The following is an 8,967-nucleotide window of genomic DNA, read 5'->3' as shown; positions in this document are numbered from 1 at the left end:
CTTTTCAAGCTAACCCTTTTGAACCAGTTTAATAAAATATGAAGTTCGCTGTCAAAAAGTAGGGATGGGCAAAAAAACGAATCCGAAGAACCGAATCCGATCCAAAAAATTAATACCGAATCCGAACCAAAATTGATTAAATATCCAAAACGGTTCAAAATTTTTGGTATCTAGAGAACCAAAACCGAACGCGATCTGAACCGAAGTATTTCGGGTGCCCGAATGTATCCAATATAGATTTATATACCTAAATATATTAATTATTTTTAGATTTAATGTATATTAAAAACATCCAAAATATACAAGATACTTTTAAGTTGTCTAAAATATTTGAAAATATATATATATAGTCAAAAGTAAATGTCTAAAATAGCTAAAATATACTCGAAACACCAAAAGTATTTGAAATATCTATTGATTCTCTATCAAAATATTCAAACCAAACCAATTTATATTTTGAGTTTAGGTATTTTGACATATGTTATTCAAATTTATATGTAATATATTATTTTATTTATAGATTTTGAGAAATTTATAGTACATTAAGAATTTTAAAATTTTAAAAATCATTTAAATGGCTATCCAAACCTGAATTGAACCCGTAAAGATCCGAACCAAACCCGAACCGAAATTTAGAAATACCCGAATGTGATTGAAATCTTTGACTCCGAAAACTCAGAATCCGAATAGATCCGAACCTAATCCGAATGGGTACTCCACCGCCCACTCCTAGTCAAAGAATATGAGGGAATATGAATGAATAAAATCCAATGCATTTACGTATGTGTGTTTGCGTGTAGAAAATGCTTATAATTCGGAAGAATCTTTGAGGATCTTGGACTTGATGAACAATGAATTATATTCTCCGGTCTTTGACTATCAAACACCAAGTGGATGTTAATTACTTTGAATATGACTGCAGCTATAACTTAATCAGTTACCACTGAAATATTAATACAATTACTTCTAATTCGTCTCTTTTGTTCTATGTATGTCTGTGTAGAAAAAAATATTTCTATGTAACAAAAAATGGATCGGTTGTCGAAAAAAAGAGAGATTAATAGACATGTGAATTTGAATGATTTTTCCGAATGTGATATTCATATATCGTTGAGATTATTAATCTATGGTTGCAAAACGTGATATCAAGAAACAAATTAATCTAAAGTACGTAACAAAAAATGGACCGGTTGTCGAAAAAAACAAAATAGATTAATAGACATGTGAATTTGAATGAATTTTTCGAATGTAATATTCTCATATATTGTTGAAACTATTAATCATATGGTTGGAAAACGTGATAACAAGAAACAAATTAATCTTAAGTACGTAATTTGTGTTTATCGATGAATAACAAGCGAGTTTTAGTATGTCTAAATTTCCTTCTGTATTTACTCAATTGTCGTTATAATATAATGACATAAGTGATATTTATGTTATTAAATGGGATTATTGGTCACTTGGCTCAATGGAGGAGAACACTGCACTAAACCTTGGGGTTTGTCTTTGTCAATCCAAAGGATTCTCCATGTCTCTCTCACTCTTCCTTCTCACATTGGATCTTCAACATTTTCTTCTTTCTCTTATACTCACGCGTCTTAACGCACCTCTCTTTTTGTATTTTTCAACTGATTAACTAAACTAAAGTTAAGTTACCCTAACCTGAATATTAAGGAAGTATGAAATAAATGTGACAAGTGGACGAAATGAGTTCGATTTTTTTGAACCTAATAGTGGCTCTATGATACTTTGACTAAATTAGTTCGATTTACATCTAATATTAGTATTTACTAAAGTAGTTTATACATGAGATACGAAATGAGTTCGATTTTTTTTTTCGATTTTTCGATATGAAATGAGATCCATGAGATACTTTAGATCTAAATGGTTGACAAAAAAAATCTAAATGAGTTTTAGATTTCTTTGTCTGACTTTTTTGGGTTCATATTAGTATATTTTTTCCTTGGCATCCATCTATATTAGTATACTTTTTTTTGGAATTGGCAAAGATGCAAAATAAATATGATTAAAGTTGAATGGTAAAGATATATATTTTTAATATGAATATAATAATTTGTAAAATTTTGTTGTTTTCTTAGCATTTTAGAAAATCAAAATGAATTACATTAAAACAAATTTGTATGGAGCCGTTAAATTTTAACAGGTATAAGATGTGCCAGACTTTTGAAGTGTTACTGTTTACCTTTAAAGTAAGAACGCGCCAAGATCTCAGATTCTCTCAACCTTACCTCCCTAGTTACCTCAAAGGAATTGGTACACTGCTGTGTAATTCCTCTGATTCTATCAAGTTGTTTCATCTTCTATGTAGTAGTGTCAATGTGGTTATATCGTTTAATGTTGTCCTGTTCTGGAACAATTTTTCCTTTATGGAGTGTAACCACTTTTAAGTTAATGAAATTGTTGTGCACAAAAAGAAAGAAAGAATGCACCAAAATAAGCATAACCACACCTAAAGAGGGTTATAACGACAATCTGAACGGAAACATGCCAACATGCAAACGGCTCTCTTAAAAATCGCACCATCGCGTCCGTCAGTCCGTGAACTTGATTATGTTCCCTTATTTGGGTGTGGTGGTTCACGGCCTAAACACTTTCACTATCATTTAAAAAAAAGATAACTATAAAGTTTTGGACTAGAAAGTTGCAGACATCTTCTTAATTAGGGCGAAACATAATCCATGTTAAATTAGTTTATTTTAATAGAAAATATACCATTTCTCACATGCAACATCTTATATTCCTACTAGATGATCCAAGTCTTTTCCTCAATAGACCAACTTTTTGTTGGTTTTGCAATAATTTTTGCCCAGTCCACTCCGTCTTCATTATGAATTATTATACCGTATTCTCAGCTTGTTCAACTAAACATTACAAAGATTGTTTTTTTTTTTTTTTTTTTTAACCTGGGGGTATCCCAGGCCCATGGAGAGGCCCAGACTAATCTCCAAGGGGAGGTGCAGCCCACGGATAGACTCTCTCTCCGGGTATTCAAATGGGCCCTAAAGCATAGGCCCATATCCGTGTTAGGTGACCAGGATAATTGTGACTTAGTTTCGCGCAGCAGGTGGATCGAATCTGAAACGTGTTGGCATCTCAGTCCCGTCTCCTTACCACTCGACCACAATCATCCGGTCTAAAAAGGGTTAAACCCGGATCTATTAAATACACAGACCTAACCTCCGGGTGGGAGGTGCAACCCACGGATGGATCATCTCCCGGATATTCAAATGGGCCGTAAGCATGGGCCCATATCCGCGTGGCCACATGTGGAGCTAATAATTTCGCACTAGAGGAGAGTCGATCCCTGCCCTGGACCAACAGGGCAACTCCTCCTCTAGTGGAAACCACTAGGCCACCACGATCTGGTTTACATTACCAAGATTGTTTCTACGTTCTAAAATTTATATATAGAATAGTCATAAGGAATGTTATTTTCGTTGGCTTCCATTATTTTTTTAAAAATGCGACGAAACATACGAACTTTGTTTTGTTAATAAAAGCATGCATTTCTTGGTGTGTGCCAAGAACATATATATACTGAATAAAAATAATGTTGTTTCCGAAAAATTTCAAGATTTTCCTATCGAAAGCGATGGATCAGAGTGTCACATTCAACACCGTTTAAGGAATAATGGAAGTAAAATCAAATTCTTATTAAAAAAACATGAAGACAAAAAACTATATATTAGAAATTCTCTTTAATTCTGTGAGCCATAATTAAAAATTTATAAAATTTCGAAGTTGTAACTTTATATTTAATGTTGACGAACATATAAAGTTTGATAATGAAATAATACAATGATGGTAATTAATATTAACAATTACCATTAACCATAACAATAAACTATAACATTATAACACAATAGTTGTTGTAAATTCTTTCAGTCGGAACATTATGGCTTTATTTTTGGGTCACCCTACAATAGTTTTGGAACATTATGTTGTAAGGGGAATAATGATTAAAACTTCATAAATTAAAGGAGAAATTGGGGAGAGAAAAAAAGAACAGAAGAGGCCGCGTGAGGAAGATGTATCTGCTATCCATGTGGTCAAAGCTACTAGATTTTAGGCCCCTTTCATGTTTCATATTGCATCCGTCTTTTTTTTTTCTTTTACGATTTTACTTTGTAATGTTGGTATACAAAGTTTTAACTGCAACGCAAAGCTATGCATAAGTATATAAAACTTTTTTTTGTCAGAATTTGTTACACAAAGTTCTAATTATAAAGAACATATTTTCAAGTCTGTGATTGAAATTTGATAAAGAGAAAAGGTGTTATCAGTCTCCGTTTATTTGAATATTTACTTTAGGGAGAAGGGACTACTACCATGATCGACATTTTAAAGCTTTTATGGGTTTAAAATTAAAAAAAAAAAAAAATCAAAACTAAAACTAAAACAGCTTTTATATTTGTTTACTAGCATAATTTTTATACAGTAAGTTGCAGGTATAAAAAAAGTTATGTGAAATAGGCAACAAAGGGTAGATAAATTTTAAAACAATGACCAACGAGATTGTTTAGTAGATACTTTGTTATTCAGGTTTAGTTCACCATGGAAATGTTTATTTACATTCTTTGGATTTTCCATAAAAAAATGAAACCATTTTTTTTATCCAATAAAATGAAAACAGTGAGCGAGAAATTGAAAATGTGGTGCACGAGACACTAGTAGAAATCTACCGCATAGCTACAGAAGTGCCACTACAAAACCGTGACTCTAAAAATAAAAGCCACGAAGTAGTCACGGAAAAAAAAGCCACGGAAGTAGTCTCGTAACTCAGTTGTCTTTTGCTTCGCAGATGTTGAAAATGAAGACGGATTATAATTTGGCGGAAACTTGTGTAGATGAGATATCTGAAGTATTTAAAAAAATGCTTCCACAGCCGAATAATGCTCCAGTAACATATTACGAGACAAAGAAACTGACACGAGGGCTTGGTTTACCCGTTCAGAAGATTGATGTTTGTGTAAAGAATTGTATGCTATTTTGGAAGGAAGATGCGAAGTTGGTTAGTTGTAGGTTTTGTGGAGAAGATCGCTACTATCCGAACAATGGAAAAGGAAAAAACAAGCCAAAGCAGAGAATGTTTTACATGTCTATTGCAGATCGTCTGACGTCTATCCCAACTTGAGGCGACAACTTCCAATATGCGGTGGCATAAGGAACATGTGACTCCGGAAGGCGAAATGCATCACCCATCTGATGCTATAGCGTAGAAACATTTTAATGAGGTATATCCTGGATTTGCTGCTGAAAGCCGGAATATTTATCTATGCTTATCAGAAGATGGATTTAATCTGATTGGTATGAATGGGGAAGCACATTCCCTTTGGCCCGTTATTGTAACTCCATACAATTTGCCGCCGGGAATGTGCATGAAAAGAGAATTCCTTTACCTTACGGTGCTAATTCCTGGGCCCAAACATTCAAGGAAAAACTTAGATATTTACCTTCAACCATTGATTGAAGAATTACAGATGTTATGGAGGGATGGTGTGGAGGCATATGATATTTCAATGAAAGAAATATTCAAAATGCGAGCAGTTTTGATGAGAACGATAAGCGATTTTCCAGCTTATGGAATGCTTTCAGGTTGGACGACTCATGGTCGGTTGGCGTGCCCATATTGTCAAGATGAGACTGATGCATTCTGGTTATCTAACGGAAGGAAACATAGTTGGTTTGATTGCCACAGAAGGTTCTTAGATGCAGATCATCCTTACCGGAAAAACACTCAAGCATTTAGACGGGGAAAAAAAATTTTAGATCTTCCTCCACCGTGGTTGACCGGAGAAGAAATATTGCGTGAAAGGATAAATAATATAGAAGGTTTATCAAAATCTGTGAAATGTGGAGGGAATGGACATGATAACCCATCCCAGACAATATCTAGATACGGAGTTACTCACAATTGGGTAAAGAAGAGTATCTTCTGGGAGTTACTGTATTGGGAAAATCATCTTCTTCGGCATAGCCTTGATTTCATGCATATTGAGAAAAACTTCTTCTACAACCTAACGAACACATTGTTAAATGCTCCTGGAAAGACGAAAGACAACAACAAAAGCAGATTGGATCTTCCAGGACTATGCAAAAGGCGGGGTTTAGAGATGAAAGAGGATGGAACGATGCCTGTGCCAATATTCAGGCTGCCTAATGCGGGAAAACGAGCATTTCTTCTCTGGTTGAAAAATGACATAAAACGTCCCGATGGATACGCCTCGAAATTTAGTCGATGTATTGACGAAAACAATTTAAAGCTATATGGACTGAAAATTCATGATTGTCATGTCATAATGGAATGACTATATCCATTTGCGTTCGCTGAACTCCTTCCCAAAAATGTTCACACAGCGATTAGAGGTATTTATTTGTTTGTATCATTTTATAATTTACTATAATTGATGCTATAATTAACTTAAATATTTGTTTACAGATATTGCCCTCTTCTTCCGAGATATCTCTTCAAAGATTTTGAAAGAGTCAGATGTTGGCCTATTAAAGGCAAATATCGGTGTGAAGCTTTGTAACTTGGAAAAAATATTTTCTCCATCGTTCTTCGATGTTATGGAACATCTTCTTGTGCACCTCCCAGATGAGGTAGCCTTAGGTGGTCCTGTCCATTTTAGGTGGATGTATGTATTTGAAAGATACATGTATCCTTTGAAGCAGGTGGTCAAAAACAAACCACGCATTGAAGGTTCAATAGTTGCACAATGGATAAATGAGGAGATTTCAAATGTTTCCTCAAATTTTTTTGGGCATCCAGAAATCATGAGCATTCCAGAAGGTCCGAATGATATTCGTTTCACATACAATTATCCGGATGTACCACCCTTGTTTTACCATGAAGGGAGAATTAGTGGTCAATGCTCAACTGGTTGGTTGAATGATGAAGATAACACCGTTCTTCAGACATTTATGATGCTCAACTGTGAAACATTTGCTCCATATGAAAGGTAATTTAATATTATGGAAAATATAATATAAATACATATTTCTAGTTACATATGATTTTAATATGTGCAGGATGTTTGAAGAATATATGACGTTAAATGTTCCTGATATTACTCCAGCTGCAATGCAAAAAGCGAAAGACACCAAATTTGCTGATTGGTGCAAAGACTATGTGAGTTATTGTTTTGTATTATAAAGTTTCACAATTTTTTTAATTAAATTTGTATTTTATAACAATGTTATTGTATTACAGATTAATGATGCGACTCAGTTTTACACATTTTCTATGTGGATGTTGGATTTTGTACAAGGTCCTAGGCGTAGTTACAGGTCTTGGCCAATATACCACACACGTGGATACACTTTTGACACTCATAACCATGGTCAAAATAAGAGAACTCAACATTATGGTGTATGTGTACCTGGAACCAACGAGACAGACTACTATGGCCTTGTACAAGAGATCATGATGGTGGAGTATCATGGTGATATTGGTTTGAAAGTCATGGTTTTTAAATGTTTTTGGTTTGACAACACAGCAAATCGCGGTATGAGAATACATCCATTTGGTCTTGTTGATGTCTCACCACGAAGACAATATGCAAAATATGATCCTTTTTATTTAACCAGGTAAGTGAAAAATATATATTTTTATTTGTTTGGGATTTGATTATTCATGAAAAGCGATGATTTGAAACTATGATTTTATTGTACCACGAGCAGGTAATTGTGATCAAGAATGTTTTATTCCTTATCCACGGGTACGTCGACAATCAGTTGATGACTGGTGGGCATGCGCAAAAATTATTCCCCGAGGAATCCGTGAATCATCAGAAATTGCGTTAACGGCATGGCAAGATAATAGACGTGATCATGTTGCTGAAAGTTCATTGTTACGGGTGGAGACACATGTTGTTGATGATGTGTCTGATTATGATATCGCTCCGGTGAATCCTCCAAACGATGAATATGTATCTGATGGTGATGTAGAAGCAGACCGTGATTCATATGAAGATTCGTAATAGAAAAATATATTCCAAGATTGTAAAATATGTGTTTAAGGTAGTAAGATATGTTTTAAGGTTGAAAAATAAGTTGTAAGGTTGTAAAATAAGTTGGAAGGTTGTAAAATATATTGTAGTGTTGTAAAATATATTGTGAGATTTAAAATAAATGGTAAGGTTGTAAAATATATGGTTTTAAGAAATATTGTAAGGTTTTAAAATAGATTGTAAGATTTTTGGAATATGTATGTAAGTTGTTGTGTGAGTATAAAGTTGAAGGAAGATGGTTTAGGGATTATAGTTTAGGGGTTAGATGTTTGTGGTTTCGGGTTTTGAAAATAGCCACGTTTATCTCGTGGCTACACAGTGGCTATGTGAAAATTGGAAAAAACCAATTGGTTTGCCTCCAATGTATTTGGTTTTGGCTCCAATTATTTTTGGTTTCGCGGTTTATATTAAAGAACAGCCACTGTATTTTCGTGGTAATATCGTGGCTATGTTGAAATTTTGGTTTGCCAATTGGTTTGCCTCCAATTTATTTGGTTGTGGCTCCAATTATTTGACATTTCGCGGTTATTGCTAAAAAAGAGCCACGATTGGCCACACTGTTTTTCGTGGCTTTGCTGAAAGGGTTTTATATCGGTTTTCCTCTTTCTTCCAACACTTAGCACAAAAAAGAAACCCAAAAAAGAAACCGAAACTCTCTCTCGACTCGCGACTGACGAAATGCGTCGTCTTCTCCGGTTTCAAGTCTCGCCGTCTCCCATTCCAAGCCTCACCGTCTCCCGTCTCTCGTCTCTCATCTCTTAAGGTAACCCCTTTCTCTCCTCCGCTAAATCAGAAACCTTAGGATCCCGAATCGATTAGATGTTCTAGGGTTTCGATTTATTTATTTTTTGGGGCTTTTTAATTCTTTGCTTGTGTGTGTGTTTCGATTTCTTTCCAATCTAGGGTTTCGATTTCACATGCAATCTAAGGTTTC

This window comes from Brassica oleracea, chromosome C9 (assembly GCF_000695525.1).
Source record: "Brassica oleracea var. oleracea cultivar TO1000 chromosome C9, BOL, whole genome shotgun sequence".
NCBI classification, from domain to species: Eukaryota; Viridiplantae; Streptophyta; class Magnoliopsida; order Brassicales; family Brassicaceae; genus Brassica; species Brassica oleracea.
Note: the sequence above shows the minus strand (reverse complement) of the source record.